The sequence below is a fragment of the Mobula hypostoma genome, chromosome 16 (genome assembly GCF_963921235.1).
Source record: "Mobula hypostoma chromosome 16, sMobHyp1.1, whole genome shotgun sequence".
In the NCBI taxonomy this organism is placed as follows: Eukaryota; Metazoa; Chordata; class Chondrichthyes; order Myliobatiformes; family Myliobatidae; genus Mobula; species Mobula hypostoma.
In genome coordinates, this window is record NC_086112.1 from 55,864,369 (window position 1) to 55,883,336 (window position 18,968).

General features: G+C 41.7%; 1 protein-coding gene across 4 annotated transcripts in view; it reads left to right on the top strand.

Annotated features, from left to right (window-relative positions):
- The first annotated feature begins 11,853 nt into the window (after positions 1–11,853).
- smarca2 (SWI/SNF related, matrix associated, actin dependent regulator of chromatin, subfamily a, member 2) overlaps positions 11,854–18,968 on the top strand; it is a 130,514-nt gene continuing 123,399 nt past the window's right edge. For 2 of the 4 annotated variants that reach the window (XM_063068972.1, XM_063068975.1), the window contains exon 1: positions 11,854–12,037. The gene's annotated coding sequence lies outside the window, so the exon portion shown is untranslated. The other 2 variants (XM_063068974.1, XM_063068973.1) reach the window with 2 other exon arrangements.

Consider the following 18,968-nt stretch of genomic DNA (forward strand, 5'->3'; position numbering starts at 1 on the left):
TCATAAGGAAGGTGGGCCATGGCTTACACTCGTCCTATGATCTTGTGTAGCATCAGAGCAACCTCAAACAAGAAAACAAAACCAAGTAGGTTTTGAGGTAGTAACAGGACTTCCTATGTTACTGTCGGGAGCCCTCAATCTCAGAGAGGTTGATATACATAATATGCAGACAGTTTAGTTATCTATTGTGTGAAATTAAGTCAAATTGTCCAGCCTTCTCAACAGGTTTCTGCCACTTGGAATGATTCAACAGAAGGAGGACACACCCTGATTTCTGGTGCGTGGGTCCTGATTAGAAAAACACATTAGGACCCACTGGAAGCTCGATAGGTCCTTATCAAGTGTTGTTATTACCATCTCGGTGGTGAAAGTAGAAGGTAAAAGTTAAGTGGATACACACCAGGCATTGCAAGTGAGGTAAAGTGGTACCTAATGTGGACAACTAGCGCTGTGCTAGTAAACTCTTGCTCACAGTGCCAACATTGCTGAGCTACAGTGAGCAAGTCACTAACCAGCCAGAAGACTTCAAGCAAGTCAACAACTACTGGATATTATGAAGTTTATTCTAAGATTATTTCTTGTTGTTATATTTTTGCCTATTTTCCCTACTCGTAATGTGCCAGTTCAGATGACTCATAATGTACACTTGAAAGTATCACATGAATTTTCTAATGCTGTTAACAACTATACCTATTGGGTATTTGAATATATTCCACACACATCAAAATAGTCACCAATGTTAGGCATTTCTGCAAGTCCAGAGAAACATGCACCCCCTTTATTAAACATCCCAGCAATGGCAATGTTGACATTGTGCCTATGATTCATTAAGCTCAAGAGACAAATATACAATGATCATGCCCCCCACATATCACCTTAAACTGGAACATTTATTTAAATATAATCAGTATAACTTAAGGAATATCATATCTGACACTATTCATGTCCTGAGTCTAGAAGTAAATGAGACATTTCAGAAGGAGATCATTTTACATCAATTTTATTCCCATTTTATGATGTTGCAAAGAGTGCAAGAGAGATTAAAAATATTGCCACAGCCTTAGAAAGAGCAAGCAATGATACTGCTGAAGCCTTGGGAAAAGTAACATATAGAAATGGTCACCATACATAAGATGGTTCTTCTAAATCGCATGGCATGATATCTCCTCTTAGCATTTAAAGGGGAACATGTGCGGTTATGGGCAATGAGTGTCACACCTACATACCTGATGAGTCTTAAGACATAACTAAATTGGCTGATCATATTCATAAAGAAGTAGCTGAAATACATCAATCTGATGAATGGGATTTCTTTCATTAGATTCATTTAAGTCTTGGAAGCTGGGGATTCTCAATATTACAAGTCATACTATCCTTACTAATATGCCTATCATAATTTACATTTTTTTACTTGTTTAAAGGTGATCAGTAATAGAATAGTTCAAAGTCGCTTAAGTGTGCCTATTAATCTGCCTAACCATGACATAATCTTATGAATGTATTGAAGAATATATACCTTTGATAATTCATGACCTAAGTAGTTATTGATTATTTTATACTTAATGTAGGTACCACAAGTTTTCTTGCCTCTGAATTTTCAGATGTAATGATTCTAAACATATGATTTAGAATCAAAGGGGAGGTTGTTGGATCTGACTGTTTAATTCTTGCATTGGACTGTTTAGTTGTTACTATCTTTGCAGTTTAACAATTAATTGTTTGTATTTTAAATAGTTTTTATATGCATATAATAGTTTAATATGCCTTTAGTGACTGTACAAAGTATAATTCTGGGAAGCTCTGGAAGTTTCTTTGTTCTGCATTTCTTGAGAATGTGCCTTCTCATTGGTTAACTTGGTACTGCAGTACTGAACATCTAATTTCTAATTGTTTAATTTGCTGTGTCTGTGCACAACTACATGTTAATTAAGTAAAAGCACTCACATTGCAGCAAGAACGAGAAAGAACAATGCACATGTGCAGACAACAGATCAATACATAGTGCTAAGGGGGGGCAGGGTCATTGTTTTAAAAGAAATACGTAGATCCATATATTACACTTCCTCCTCTTTTAGATAAATGCAACATAGAACTGTAAATGTAAAAAACATTCAATTTCCCTTTCAAAAATAAAACATGTTCAAAATAAATATGCTTTCACAATAACAGTCCATAACTAACTTCACAGTTCTAAAGGTTCAGTCTTTTGGGTGGCGCTCTGTTTCTTTCAGGGTAGTGCCTCTAGACCACATCTTGTCAACAATAACATTTTGATCACACCTCTGGACCTACGGAGTGGCATCAGGCTTGGTAGGTGTCTTGTCTAGGACAACGCTCTTGGATTCCGGTGTCATGTTACTGTCAATGACATCATCACTGAGAGGTGACTGTAATGTGTCCATCTTGTTGGATGTATTTGACTCAGGTGTGTTCCTCAGTTGAGCTTCCAGTATCTGGTCCACATGATGTCTATGTCTGATCTCCAACATCCACTGCGTACATCAGCAGTCCAGTTCTTGTAGCTATCTTACCGGGTGTCCACTTGTCTTCTCAGTAATCATGCGCAAGGACGTCCCGTCCAATCCCAAAGCTCCTTGCTGCTTCACTTGACAACTAGCTGAATTGTTTATTCTGCACTTCCCTCCGGAGATCTGGTTTCAGGAGGTCTATGTGAAATCTCAGATTCCAGTTCATGAACAGCATTGCAGCTGTTTGATTTGTCATCACATGAACAGAGTTCCGATGCACAAAAAGGAAGCTGTCCACCATATGGTGTAGAGAAATGTCCTCCTTGTCCATCACTTCAATGAACTTCTTGAAAGTTTGGATAAACCTTTCAGCTAACCCATTTGTTGCTGGGTGGTGAGGCACTGACTTGAAATGTCTGATGCCATTTTTCTTCATGAACAGTCTGAATTCTTCTGACATGTATTGTGGTCTGTTGTCACTCACAATTTGTTCTGGTAAGCCACTTCTTGCGAAGATAGTTCTCAGAGCAGAGAGTCTTTGTTGAGGTGATTGACTTCATTGGTATAACCTCTGTCCACTTTGAATGAGCATACACAGCAATCAAAAACATGGAGTCCATGAATGGCCCCACAAAGTCAATATGGACTCTTTTCCATGGTAACGAGGGCCATTCCCACAGGTGTAATGGTGCCTGTGGGGTGGGGGGGTGCATTTTGAACTTTTTGGCACCCCGAACAGTTTGTGGCCAAGTCTTCAATCTGTTTATCTATTCCCGGCCACCATATGTAACTCGCGGTGGGACTCTTCATCTTGACGGTACCCAGGTGTCCTTCATGCAGATTGTCTAACACTCTGGTGCACAGTTTAGAGGGAACCACAACACAAGATTCGCACATCAGTGTTCCTTGACGTACCGGCAGTTGGTCTCATCTCACTGAGAACTCTGGAGACATAGAGTTACCATAAGCTGGCCATCCTTGCATGGTGATTTCATAGACTTTTACAATGTCAAGTCATTACTTGTTTCCCTTTGATTTTCGGAATTTGTTATCGGCAACTGGTCTACCAATGCGGTGTGGAACACTTCTACTGGGTCACAGTATGAAGACTTTTCTTCTTCAGTGGAAGATGTGACAAGATATCAGCAATGCTGTGTTGTTTGGTGCCCTTGAACTCTATATCATAAGAGAGGGCTTCTAGGAATAGTGCCCATTGTTGTAACTGGATAGCAGTCATCACTGGAATCTCTTCCTGGGATTGAAAGTGGACACAAGGGGCTGGTGGTCTGTCACTAGTGTAAACTTTTGTCTGTAGAGGTAGTGGTGGAACTTCTTTATTCCCCATACTAGACTAAGGGTCTCTCAGTTGATCTGTGCATAGTTGCATTCTATGTTTGTTAGTGATCTTGAAGCAAATGCAAACGGGCATTCAGCTCCATCTTTTATAATGTGTGACAAAACGGCTTTAAAGCCATAAGGGTACACAACACACACCAGTCTGATGGGCAGAGATGGGTCATAATGGGTGAGCAGTTCAACAGATTTTATTAGCCTCTTTGTTTCCATGAATGCTTTTTCACATCATTCTGATCATTCCCACTTTGCTCCTGTCTGCAACAGTGCAGTCAATTGGTGCATAACTGTAACAATGTTTGGGAGAAACTGGTGGTACAACAGTAGTTTACAAGGCCCAAGTATGACCTGAGTTGTGACACATTTTCCGGTTTGGTGTCTGTAGCACTGCTTCAATCTTCTCTTGTGACTTATGTAGGCCATGCTTGTCAATGACATGTCCACAATAAGAGATTCAATTCTTGAAAAACTCACATTTCTCTTTCTTTGCATGCAGACTATACTCATTTAGCCTGGTAAGCACTTTAGCAAAGTTCTGGAGGTGCTATTCATCACTCCTGCCAGTCATGATGATGTCATCAAGGTAACATTGTGTTCCTGGGATATCTTGGGGCACCTGGTCCATTGCTCTTTGTCAAATTGCTGGAGCTGAGGTGATGCCAAAGATGAGACAATTATACTGGAACTGCCCCTTGTGAGTGTTGATTGTGAGGAAATTCCTGCTTGACTCCTCAATCTCTATTTGCAGATAGGCTTGTGACAAGTCAATCTTTGAAAACCTCTCCCCGCCTGCCAAAGATGCAAATGTCTTCTGTTCATGGCAGGGGATACTGCACAGTACGCAGCACCGGGTTGATGCTCACCTTGAAATCCCCACATATGCAAACGGTTCCAGCCTTCCTTTTCTTGATCTCTGGGCCAATCTCTCCACTCAACCTTGGAGAGAATTCCAAACAACTCCAAGCTCTGTAGTTCTGCATCCACTTTAGGACATAGTGCATAAGCATCAGATGTGCTTTATGAAATCTTGCTGTTGCTGTTTCATCCAGTTCGCTTCTGGCCTTCATGCCTTTGAGTTTACCAATACCCTTCTCAAACACTTTCTTATTAGCATTAGGCAGCTGTGACAGTCTCTGGTTAGTGCCACTATTTAGGCTGCAGTTGCCTGTTGATGCCAGATTGAGAGCTTTGATTGAGTGCCAGTCTAGCCGGATTTTTCTCAACCATTCACGTCTGAAAAGTGCTAGCCCTCCACTTTTCAATACATAATGGTCTAATTGTTGTGTTTGGCCTCGGTACATCACATTTACTTTCAGTTTGTCTTTAGGAGACACTTCTTTGCCTGTATAGGTCTTTAACATCACTGAGGTCTTCTCTAATGGTATCTTAGAAAACAGCCTGATGTAGTCAGCTTGTGGAATTATAGACAAAGCTGACCCTGTATCCATCTCCATTTTCAGTTTTACACCAGACACATCTATTGTGATCCAGGTGATCCTGTGATCTGCTTCAGTAACACTGTGCAGTTCCAGGCATGACAGTTTACCTTTGCCAGACTCTATGTTGTCTGATTCTGCTTTACATTTGGTAACTTTATGCATTTGCTTAGTTTTGTGTTTGAGACTTTTCACTTGGTTGAGCTTTTTGTCTGCTTTGTTCACTCACTGTATGTGACCTAGTCTGTGAAACTTTCTGCAGACTTTTTCTTTGAACCAACAGTTACTTGCACGATTGGAGGATATGCCACATCGATAAAGCTTTTATTTTTTTTGCACCATTCCAGGACATTTTGTGTATGTCCCATTCGAGTCTCTTTTTCTGTAGTTCTGCTGCATCCTTTGTTGTATTCTCTAATGATATTGCAATGGTCAATACCCATTCTAAGGTTAGGTCTTTTTCTGCTAGTAGTCTTGTTTGAGTGCTTTGACTATGCATGCCACATACAAGCCTGTCCCTTAATGCATCAGAGAGTCCACCTCTAAAGTCACACTGGAAAGTTTGAACAGTTCTGCAATGTATTCAGAAAGGCTTTTATCTTTTGACTAGTTCCTCTTGTACCCAAATCTAAGTCTCTCAGCTATTAATGGTAGTTTAGGACTCAAGTGATTCCGTAAACTTGTAACAGTTTCGTCCAACATCTTGCTTGCTGGCTTTTCAGGGGATGCTAGGTTACATAAGAGTTTACGTCCTTGTGCCCATTAAGCTAAGAAGTGTAAGGGCGTTCATTTGCTCTTCCATGTTGTTCACGTTACAATACAGTTCTACCCTTTCGATATACGACTCCTGGCCTTCATTAGTGCTACCAAATTCATCAACATTCTCGACTGAAGCCATTGCCATGTCATTTTCACTTTAAATTCAGAGCGTCTTTCACTGTTATTCATGGGTCCTTCTGCTTTCTTGTGCTGCTTAGCTCTTGCTGTTTCGTCCCGTAACTGTCGGTGCAGTTTGTGATATTTTCTGGCATTCAAGTTTGTATTTGTCGCCACTGAAGATGGCTTTAAGCACACAGGAAATGGCTTTAACTGGTGTACTCACATTGCAGTGACAGCAAGAGAGAACAATACGTATACAGACGACAGCGCCTGCGCAGATCACAGATCAATACGTAGTGCTAAGGGGAGGGAGATTGCTCTAAAAAAATAGATCCATACATTACATAATTCTTATCTATAAATCTGAACGTAATTTTTCCTTTCCTCTGTGGTATACAATAGCTGTTCTGTGCTTGGCTCCATTTTTGTTTCTTTGTCTCTTTCTTCAACTAGTAGGGAACTGGAGCTGCAGCTCGATGACCTTCATCTGGTCAGGGAGAGTGAGGAGTTGATAGAGAGGAGTTACAGGCAGGTGGTCACACCAGGGCCACGGGAGGCAGACAAGTGGGTCACGGTTAAGAGGGGGAAGGGGAAGAGTCAGGTAATAGAGAGTACCCCGGTGGCTGTGCCCCTTGACAATAGGTACTCCTGTTTGGGTACTGTTGGGGGGGACAGCTTGCCTGGGGGAAGCGACAGTGGCCATGCCTCCAGCACAGTCCAGCCCGGTAGCTCAGGAGGGTAGGGAAAGGAAGAGGAGGGCAGTTGTAATAGGGGACTCGATAGTAAGGGGGTCAGATAGGCGATTCTGTGGACGCAGTCCAGAGACCCAGATGGTACGTTGCCTCCCTGGTACCAGGGTCCGGGATATTTCTGATCGCGTCCAAGATATCCTGAAGTGGGAGGGTGAGGAGCCAGAGGTCGTGGTACATATAGGTACCAATGACATAGGTAGGAAAAGGGAAGAGGTCCTGAAAGGAGAATATAGGGAGTTAGGAAGGGAGTTGAGAAAAAGGACGCAAGGGTAGTAATCTCGGGATTACTGCCTGTGCCACGTAACAGTGAGAGTAGGAATGCAATGAGGTGGAGGATAAATGCGTGGCTGAGGGATTGGAGCAGGGGGCAGGGATAAAAGTTTTTGGATCATTGGGACCTCTTTTGGCGCAGGTGTGACCTGTACAAAAAGGATGGGTTACACTTGAATCCTAGCGAGACCAATATCCTGGCGGGGAGATTTGCGAGAGCTACTGAGGTGACTTTAAACTAGAATGGTTGGGGGGTGGGAATCAAATTAAAGAGACTAGGACAGAGGAGGTTAGTTCACAACAGGGGGATAGGAACAAGTGCAAAGAGACAGAGGGGTGTAAAATGAGGGTAGAAGCAAAAAGTGGTAAAGTGAAAAGTAAAAGTGGCAGGCCGGCAAATTCAGGGCAAAAATCAAAAAGGGCCATTTTTCAACATAATTGTATAAGGGCTAAGAGTGTTGTAAAAGCGAGCCTGAAGGCTTTGTGTGTCAATGCAAGGAGCATTCGTAACAAGGTGGATGAATTAAAAGTGCAGATTGTTATTAATGAATATGATATAGTTGGGATCACAGAGACATGGCTCCAGGGTGACCAGGGATGGGAGCTCAACGTTCAGGGATATTCAATATTCAGGAGGGATAGACATGAAAGAAAAGGAGGTGGGGTAGCATTGCTGGTTAGAGAGGAGATTAACGCAATAGAAAGGAGGGACATTAGCCTGGAGGATGTGGAATCGATATGGGTAGAGCTGCATAACACTAAGGGGCAGAAAACGCTGGTGGGAGTTGTGTACAGGCCACCTAACAGTAGTAGTGAGGTTGGGGATGGTATTAAACAGGAAATTAGAAATGCGTGCAATAAGGGAACAGCAGTTATAATGGGTGACTTCAATCTACATATAGATTGGGTGAACCAAATTGCTAAGGGTGCTGAGGAAGAGGATTTCTTGGAATGTATGCAGGATGGTTTTTTGAACCAACATGTCGAAGAACCAACTAGAGAGCAGACTATTCTAGCTGGGTATTGAGCAATGAGGAAGGGTTAATTAGCAAACTTGTCATGAGAGGCCCCTTGAGTAAGAGTGATGACAATATGGTGGAATTCTTCATTAAGATGGAGAGTGACATAATTGATTCAGAAACAAAGGTTCTGAACTTAAAGAAGGGTAACTTTGAAGGTATGAGACGTGAATTAGCTAAGATAGACTGGCAAATGACACTTAAAGGGTTGACGGTGGATATGCAATGGCAAGCATTTAAAGATTGCATGGATGAACGACAACAATTGTTCATCCCAGTTTGGCAAAAGAATAAATCAGGGAAGGTAGTGCACCCATGGCTGACAAGGGAAATTAGGGATAGTATCAATTCCAAAGAAGAAGCATACAAATTAGCCAGAAAAAGTGGCTCACCTGAGGACTGGGAGAAATTCAGAGTCCAGCAGAGGAGGACAAAGGGCTTAATTAGGAAAGGGAAAAAAAGATTATGAGAGAAAACTGGCAGGGAACATAAAAACTGACTGTAAAAGCTTTTATAGATATGTGAAAAGAAAAAGATTGGTTAAGACAAATGTAGGTCCCCTACAGACAGAAACAGGTGAATTGATTATGGGGAGCAAGGACATGGCAGACCAATTGAATAACTACTTTGGTTCTGCCTTCACTAAGGAGGACATAAGTAATCTTTCGGAAATAGTAGAGGACAGAGGGTCCAGTGAGATGGAGGAACTGAGGGAAATACATGTTAGTAGGGAAGTGGTGTTAGGTAAATTGAAGGGATTAAAGGCAGGTAGGTCCCCAGGGCCGATGGTCTGCATCCCAGAGTGCTTAAGGAAGTAGCCCAAGAAATAGTGGATGCATTAGTGATAATTTTTAAAAACTCGTTAGATTCTGGACTAGTTCCTGAGGGTTGGAGGGTGGCTAATGTAACCCCACTTTTTAAAAAAGGAGGGAGAGAGAATCCGAGGAATTATAGACCGGTTAGCCTGACATCGGTGGTGGGGAAAATGCTAGAGTCAGTTATCAAAGATGTGATAACAGCACATTTGGAAAGCGGTGAAATCATCGGACAAAGTCAGCATGGATTTGTGAAAGGAAAATCATGTCTGACAAATATCATAGAATTTTTTGAGGATGTAACTAGTAGAGTGGATAGGGGAGAACCAGTGGATGTGATATATTTGGATTTTCAAAAGGCTTTTGACAAGGTCCCACATGGGAGATAAGTGTGGTATTGATGTGGATAGAGAATTCGTTGGCAGACAGGAAGCAAAGAGTGGGAATAAACGGGACCTTTTCAGAATGGCATGCAGTGACAAGTGGGGTACCGCAAGGCTCAGTGCTGGGACCCCAGTTGTTCACAATATATATTAATGATTTAGACGAGGGAATTAAATGCAGCATCTCCAAGTTTGCGGATGACACGAAGCTGGGCGGCAGTGTTAGCTGTGAGGAGGATGCTAAGAGGATGCAGGATGACTTGGATAGGTTAGGTGAGTGGGCAAATTCATGGCAGATGCAATTTAATGTGGATAAATGTGAGGTTATCCACTTTGGTGGCAAAAACAGGAAAACAGATTATTATCTGAATGGTGGCTGATTAGGAAAAGGGGAGGTGTAACGAGACCTGGGTGTCATTATACACCAGTCATTGAAAGTGGGCATGCAGGTACAGCAGGCGGTGAAAAAGGCAAATGGTATGCTGGCATTCATAGCGAGAGGATTCGAGTACAGGAGCAGGGAGGTACTACTGCAGTTGTACAAGGCCTTGGTGAGACCACACCTGGAGTATTGTGTGCAGTTTTCATCCCCTAATCTGAGGAAAGACATCCTTGCCATAGAGGGAGTACAAAGAAGGTTCACCGGATTGATTCCTGGGATGGCAGGACTTTCATATGATGAAAGACTGGATTGACTAGGCTTATACCCGTTGGAATTTAGAAGATTGAGGGGGGATCTTATTGAAACATATAAAATCCTAAAGGGATTGGACAGGCTAGATGCAAGAAGATTGCTCCCGATGTTGGGGAAGTCCAGAATGAGGGGTCACAGTTTGAGGATAAAGGGGAAACCTTTTAGGACCGAGATTAGGAAAAACTTCTTCACACAGAGAGTGGTGAGTCTGTGGAATTCTCTGCCACAGGAAACAGTTGAGGCCAGTTCATTGGCTATATTTAAGAGGGAGTTAGATATGGCCCTTGTGGCTAAAGGGATCAGGGGGTATGGAGGGAAAGCTAGTACAGGGTTCTGAGTTGGATGATCAGCCATGATCATACTGAATGGCGGTGCAGGCTCAAAGGGCCGAATGGCCTATTCCTGTACCAATTTTCTATGTTTCTATGTAGTAGACCTCTATCACTGTTCTGTTCAACTTCCCTTTCTACCAAGTTTTAATAAAACGATCATGAAGCAACAAGTTTTGTAGCTCTTTATTGACTTCTGAAAGAATCTTGGATTAAAACACTAGAATCCAACATATGTAAATTGTTGTTACATGCTTCACACCAGAGTATTTCATTGTCTATTCTTTATACTACTCATTAATTAGAGAGCTGTTCAGCCCACGTCACTCTCCAACCGCGCTGTCTATTTGACCCATGGCCATGTTGTTTCTCTTCTTACTAAAGATTCAATCCTCCTTTGAAAGCTATTGAATTTGCTTCCACCACCCTTGAATTATCGTGGATTTATCTCTATATATGTCTACTCTTTAAAATTTGCATAAATATCCTACTAATCTTGAAGAATATTGTGAAAATTGGATCAATAACCAATTTCATAATTGTCATTTTTAGTTGAAAAATGTCCTGCAGTTTATTCCAATTTCATATATGTTACTCCTGTCCTTGATTGATTGATAGATTTATCATTGTAACTGGATATCTTCCCATCCAGTATTGAAATGAATAGAATATTCATGAACACTTTTTTCTAGGAAGATTGTTGTGACAGGTTTAGGCTATTCAGCCACTTGAAACTGCTCCATCATTTATTTAAGTTATGGCTGAGTTCTACCAATTGCTTCTATGCATCTTCATTCTATAACATCTGTAACTCTTCCAGAAAGCTTTGCAAAACATATACATTATTTTATAGCCAATAAATTAAAGCATTCCCAGAAATAAACCCAAAGAACGTTTTTCAGAGCTTCTGTGAATGCTCTCTGTAATAGTTCGTCAGCGTTCTGGAGATTACCACTGAAACCAGACCAATTCTGGAAGATCAGCACCCCAGGTTGAACATAGAGTAGCTTCAACTCATGTTTTGACATAACGGAGAAGGTTCATTCACAGTGTTTCTCCGCTGATTAGGACAGCTTCCCTCCATGTCTGCAAACATCCCTTAATCCTCAATGCACATAACTATAGTGCACATAACCACCATGTGACCTACTGATAAATCTATTTAATTCGTTATTCTTTCGGAGATAGAAATAAAAATAGGCATGAGAAATGGGTGCAAGAAGAAAATGCAGTTAAGAGGGAGGGAATAGAACATTGATATTTTGGCACGTTTATTTTTAAATATAAAACTTATTTTCTGCACAAACGCTTGGTTTGTATTGCTTGCTGAAATTACGGGCGTTGTGAGTACAGTACCCAATGAATTTGCAGCGTAGAGGCGGGATTTCCTGCCAAGCGAGTTGTTGTTGAGCTAGCGAACATAGCGAAATAAAAGAAGGAAGAGGATTGCAGGAAAAGGGAAGTTGATGGCTGTCACTTCACCAATGAGATCACCTCTTGGCCACTCAATTAAAAAACTCCTCAAAAAAGGTTACAATATATAAAATAATAAATATATAAGTAAAAGCGCCCCCAACTGTTTTCACAAATTCCGATGCCCTGGAGTGAGTCAGTGAATGAATGAATGCGAGATTGAAGGGTAAGATTTCCATGCTAGCCGTAGTTTATTTTTAAGTGCATGTTTAAGCTGGAACTGTTGCAGTTCGAATCTTTATGTACTTTATGGAGTGGAGTGGAGGACGGAGAGGTGTTGAACGCCTGTGAAGATGGGGGAGTTCTTACCTCTGGCGACTCGGACCTGCTTTCGAAACGGCGGGGTCTCCGGGAGGTTGGGGGGGAGGAATGAGCGCGAGGCCGCCGGGGAGCCGGCTCGAACCGCCCGGGCACGGGGCGGGCGGAGGCTTCACCTCGCGCCTGGGCTTGGCTTCGCGCCGCGCCGCGCCGCGCCGCCTGCTTCCCCGACGGCGTCTCACCCGCCCGCGGTCCGGCTCCAGGCGCCTCGCTTCGCCCGGACCCTTTCTGATTAATGTCGCAGGTTTGTGGAGCCGCCTCCCACGCAGGGCACATCGGCCCGAGCCCGGGGATTTGATTTGGTATTTTAGCTGCGCGGCGCTGGCGCCTGCTCGCGAGTATTTTCATTCTCGGGGGAGGTTTTTTTTTAAAAAAAAGGCCTAACAAACCGCAGAAAGACTCCGCGGCCCAGCCGTGGCTTAGATCCGGGTTTGTGGCCTGCTGAGGCCCAAGTAGCGCGGGTCGCCGCTTCCAGCTCGGTGTTATCCGGCCTCCGCCATTCCGTCGCCTTTTTGTTGCTTGAGGCCTGACTGTGCTGATCAATTTCTCCTCGAGCCTAGAGCTTGAAGCAAAACGGGGTGAAGTTATGTTAAACATGCACCGAACTCCCCGAGGCCAAGCCGTGAGGATTGCTGCAGGTTTGCTTTTCCTCTCTCTTTGAAGATTACCCGCTTCGGTTCAAGTGTGTGCTTTTCAAGTACAGCAGAAGGAAAAGCACTTTGACTTTCATTCTAAAAATAAGCTTTTAAACCTGATACAAAAGATGTCGCCAGCAAGCATAATTTAGGTAGTGACCGATGACCTAACCGCTCTACGTCTAAAAAAAAAGACAGTCCAAGGAAAAAGTCAATGCAAAAGTTTTGAGGAAAATGTAGCAGTGCGTAATGTAATACCTATTAGGCTGCGAAATGGACTGATGCAATGTGGTGATAGAACAGCTGAAGGAATTGTGTCGTGTAACTTAGCCTTGCATTTTTATTTCCATTTTAAGCTATGTATAGTGTGGCTCCTTTTTACGCGAACATATGCTAATAACATATTGGGAGTAAAATCTAAAAACTGGATTTCAAAAATGTGTTGTATTGATTTCTGCTGTTTTATGCAATAAAAATGTCTGAGCTTAAATTTCTTTTTTCAGTAGCGTTGATCATAAATCATTTGAGTTTTTTTTTGTAGCAAACATGTGTTGTGCTGCTGAAGATTTTAAGTTGATGGATCAGAAGGAAATACAGATGAAGTAACCCTTCTGTTAAATCATTCTGGAGTCTGCTTACTTTGTCTTGATAAATTCTTTACTCTCAAATCTTTTTTGGGGGGAGAGAGGACTAAATATTAAGTTGTGATCCTAATTCTCATTAGATTCCATGCTAATGCAAGGTTCTTGTGTTCTGATTAAATTTGAGTAAATACTCGAGGATGACACTTGAAAACAAAAGTCTGTAAGGTTGCAGTTAGCATGTACAAATAACGTTGAGCATCCTAAATTTCATGCCTGAAACTCAAGATTTTGGAAATAATGGTGTAATGTTGATTTTAAAACTGCTAGTTTTGTTAGAAGCAGAACCTGTTTTGAGCACCAAAAAAAACTATCGGATATTATAGCCTGCTTTTTTTTTATTACTGGTGTTGAGGCTGATCTACCAATAAAATTTAAATATCACAGCTCTTACTGGTATTTGCAGTAAGTTTTATTTTTAGTTGTTATTACTTGTGAATGGGATGCATACAGAATCATGTCATATCCATAACCAATTTGTTCGTTGAAATTGAGTATAGAATATTTCAGTGATTTTTAGTACTAACTGGCAGGCTACAAATATGCTTAATTTTTTTTAACTCTAATGTACAGCATTAGTAGTTTAAACAAAAGTATCTGCTGTGTTTATTCAGGAATTATAGAAACCATTGCACTATCTGGGCTGTCAGTAGTGCAGCTGATTTCTCATAACTCCACCATCTTGACTTCTGGTGCTGTCTGTGTGGAGTTTGCTTATTCTGTTGACTGCATGTGTTTCTTTCCAAATTCCAGTCGTAATCGTCAGTAGTTAAATCGTGTAGGTGAGTTGCCAAAGCTGGGGAAATTAGTGAGAAATAAAGGGAATAAAGTATGATTGGTGTAATTGCATTTTTGACGATTGAGTTGGACAGTGAGTAAAAGGGCCTCTTTCTGTGTTATGTGACTATGTATCTCTACTGCCTCATGTACTTACTGCCTGGTGATCTGTTTGTACTTTCCCATATTTTTAGCAGTTCAATTGAAGTAATAACAGAAAGGTTAAGTCTGTCCCAGGATTTCTTTGAACGTATGAATAAACAGACAATTTGGCCATATTGTATATAACCTAAGAGAACTACTATTTAAGCATGCAAGCTGTTGATTCCTAATTTTGTATGTTGCAACACTTAGCATTTGATTAAATCGTCTCCTGGCCTTTGTTCGATCCCCAGCTCAGACACAGGTTTTCATCATAATTAAAATGCTGCAATCTTGGGAACATACTCCTGAAATCTCCTCTCCATCCATTGTTGGGCTATTCTTTTGCTGTGTTGACCAGTACTGGATGTTGTCTCTAGTTGTGGTTAAATAACCATAGCTTTTAAAGTTCCGGTACAACTTTCCATCTGGAGAATTTAATGAAAGGAAATACTGTGTGCCTTAGCTATCCTTTTGAGCATAGTTGTAAATCAACTGAACTATGTAAATTGGTAGAAAAACTTTACTGTTTTGGAGGATAATTAAAGTGGTAAGCTGTGGCAATTTTGTTTTAAAATCTAGGTTGCAAATAATGAAATGCTGTATGAGGAAAGTCAAGTTTAAAAGCAATGTTAGAGACCATGTGTGAAGTTTTGTTCAAAGCTTTAGAAATTTCAGTAATAACTTGACATCTGATGCCTAATTTCAAATTGAAAAGGGAAAAATATCCCTGTTGGCAATGTGGGTACTTAAATAAGTTTGTAAACTGAAAACTTCTGACTGGAAAATAATTACTTTGGAAACTTGTCAATCCAAAACATAGGTACATTTTTGGCTTAAAAATCACATTCGGAAAGCAAAATAAAAGATGCTGGATATCAGAAAATCTAAGGAAATGCAGCTAGTCATCTAGCATCTGTAGAGAGAGAAACTGTTAATAACTTTTTATCGGAAGTGTTAGTAGAAGTGTTTTAAAGATTCAACACCTACCCTTTTGCCTCTTGCATCTTTACCTTCTGGGGCACCAAACATGCTTTCCAGCTGAAACAACATTTCAATTTACCTCCCTCTAGTTCCCCATCTCCTTCCTTTTTTATTCCTTCCAAGTGTACTTCCTCTCCAATTGGATTCTTCCTCCTGTCCTTTACCTCTTCTATCTATCAGCTTACTTCTCTCATTGTTCCCTTTTGTTCAGCTTCTTCTCACCAGGAATTTCCTATTTCCAGCAGTTTGTGCTCCCCCCCGCACCTACTTTTTTTTAATTCGGGCTTCTGGCATGTTCCATCCTGATGAAGGGTCTTGGCTTGAAACATCGACTGAACTCTTTTTCAGTAGTTGCTGCCTGGCCTGCTGAGTTCTTCTATGTGTGTGTGTGTTTTCCAGCATCTGCAGATTTTTTTTCTTGTTTCTGCTATGTTCCTTTCCAGAACTGATGAAATGTCAACTGTAAATTTCCCTACATAGATGCTGCCTGGCTTGCTAAGTTCCTCCAGCATTTTGAGTGTGTAGTTCAATTTGCCTTTTACAATTTTAGCATACTGCATTTGGTGATATAATATTGAGATAACTAAATGAAGATTAGGTGACTGCTTTAGAGAAACCTGTTTTGTTCAGTCCTTGGGTGATTCTAAGCTTCCTGGTTCCTGTCATTTTAATTCTTCATGCTGTACTGAGCACTTTGGCTTCTTGTTTATTCTGATGAAGCCCAAACTAAGCTTGTGGATCAGCGTTTCTTCGACTTGGACAGTGTACAGATGTCAGGACTTGCAATTTGGCCATATGCAATTGTTATCAAAATGGGCCAGTTTTGGTGAAAGATCTTCAGTCTGTTACCTTTAACAAGTTCTTTTTCTCTAGACAACACTTCAACTGCTGAATATTTTGAGTATTCTATTCCAGATTTCAAAGGGTCTGCAAAGTCCTTATCTCACAGTTTCAGCATTGTACTTTTTCTTTATACTCTTTGAGTTATCTAACTTTTATCAGTACCCATAGAAGTTCATTAACCTGAAACGTTAACTTAGTTTCTTGTCATACAGCTATTACGGGACCTTTTTCTTTTGACAAACTGGAACTCTAATTCCGTCTTTTGTCTAACTGTATAATACCTTTGCCCATCCTTTTTCCAACACTCCTAACCAAACAATACTGGAAGCATGTTTACTAGGTAGTGACAAAAATGCTATGTCGTCTTCATTAATCACTTTGTTTTAATAACTGAAGCAGTAGTGATGGAAGATGTAGATCTGTGAAAACTGGCCTCTTACTGCTACTAACTCCACTTTTTCCACACAGGACTACAAATTCCTTTTGTTCATTGCTCATCTCTCTGGGGCTGTCTTTATCAAGTTCTGCTCGTGTGTTTTGGTCGTAGTTCTAATATCTATAGCAGTTGTACTTGTAGGAATGCACCTGTCCACTGTTTGAGCACTGTGGTCTATCCTTTATCCAGTTTATAATCCAAATACTAGCTTTCATTTGCACACCAATGACACCCAACTGCAGTTTTCTTCTAACTCTTCATTTACCAGTTTTATTACTTGATATTTTAGTTGAATCATCTTTTGTTCAAGATGGTACTGGTGAACTACAGTGATGTGTTAATGGGCTGCTTCCAAAACTTCTGTGTATACTTCTGAATTACTCTCAATGCAATCTGTAGTCTGTAATTTCCCTTTAAGTAAACAACAGGAATTCTGCAGATGCTGGAAATTCAAGCAACACACATCAAAGTTGCTCGTGAACGCAGCAGGCCAAGCAGCATCTGTAGGAAGAAGTGCAGTCGACGTTTCAGGCCGAGACCCTTCGTCAGAACCTTTATGTTCCCTTTAAGTAACATATCTTTGAACCATCTTAATGAACTAGCGATTTCATGATCTGCTGAAGGACTTGGCGGACTTGACTCCCAGGCATGCAGGTACAGCGCCTTTAAGCTTGAAGCTACATTGCTGTGGCCAAAAGAGGGAGAAGGGCAGGACTCCAAGCTAGTCTGAAACACTGGGGAATGAAACTTCCCAGCATCTTGTTAGCAAATGTACAGTTGCTGGTTAACAAGGGCAGCATGGTAGCATTGCATTTAGCGTGACGCTGTTACAGCTCAAGCTGTCCTGGAGCATAGAGTTCAATTCTGGTGCTGTTCTGCAAGGAGTTTCTGTATGTATTCCGCATGGAATGTATGGGTTTTCCCAGGTGCTCCAATTTCCTCATGCAGTCCCAAGACGTACCGGGTAGGTTAATCGGTCGTTGTAAATTGTCCTGTGATTATGTTTGGGTTAATTGGGGTTGCTGGGGCAGAGTGGCTAGAGGAGCCAGAAGGGCTGTATCACTAAATAAATAAGATTGCTGTTTCCGAGGGAAATGAGTGGCTGTGTCAGAGATGGATCACTTTGGGCATGCCAGTTACATTGGTAAGACACGAGGGCTTCTCGATACACCAGATGGACTGGACTGCTGATTTGGAGAAGGGAAAAGGTGGGGGGTCTGTTTCATGATAAACTCTTGGTGCTCAGACACAGCAGTCTTGTCGTACTCTTGTTTCCCCAGACTGGAACAGCTGATGATTGTGCTGACTGTTCTACCTACCAAGAGAGTTCTCATACCGCCAAAGGCAGATGTATAAGCGCTTGATGTATTGAGTACCATGATTGGCAAACAAACAGCCTACCCCGACCCCTCTCAAATCATTGTCGGAAACTTCAATCAGGCTTGTTTGAAGAAATCTGTCCAGTTATCATATCTGCAGCACCAGGGATCCCTACACACTTGACCACTACACTTAGGAATGTCTGTCATTCCATGCCTAGGTCACTTAGCTGTCCTACCTGCATTCAGGCAGACGCTAAAGAACAAAGTTTCAAAGATAAGCACACAGGTGGTTGCAGGAGGCTGAAGAGCGGCTACAGGATTGCTGTGAGTCGTTAGACCTGTCAGTATTCAAGGAATCATTAGGGAATCTGAATGAATACATCATTGTTGTCACAGACTTTATAAACAAAAATAGTCATAGACAAGCAAACAACAGGAATTCTGCAGATGCTGGAAATTCAAGCAACACACATCAAAGTTGCTGGTGAACGCAGCAGGCCAGGCAGCATCTCTAGGAAGAGGTGCAGTCGACGTTTCAGGCCGAGACCCTTCGTCAGGACTAACTGAAGGAAGAGTGAAACGTCGACTGCACTTCTTCCTAGAGATGCTGCCTGGCCTGCTGCGTTCACCAGCAACTTTGATGTGTGTTGCTAGTCACAGACAAGTGTGTCCCCACAAAATCATTCAGTCTTCCCTAACCAGCAGCTCGGGTTCCGCAATTTGCTGAGGGCCAGGTCAGTGGCATTCAAGTCTTGTGACCAAGTTAAATACACAAGGTTCAGTAGTGATCTCCAGAAAGCCATCTCACCTGTGAAGTGGCAATTCCGGACCAAACTTGAATCGCTGAAGGATGCTGGACAGCTATAACAGGCTATCACATCCTGCAAAGTGAAGCAGGCAATGTAGGTGGCAGCAAGGCTTCACACCCTGCTGAGCTCAATGTCTGTTGTACTGGCTTTGACTATCGAAACATGGAAGGATCTTCACGAACTCCCAGAGC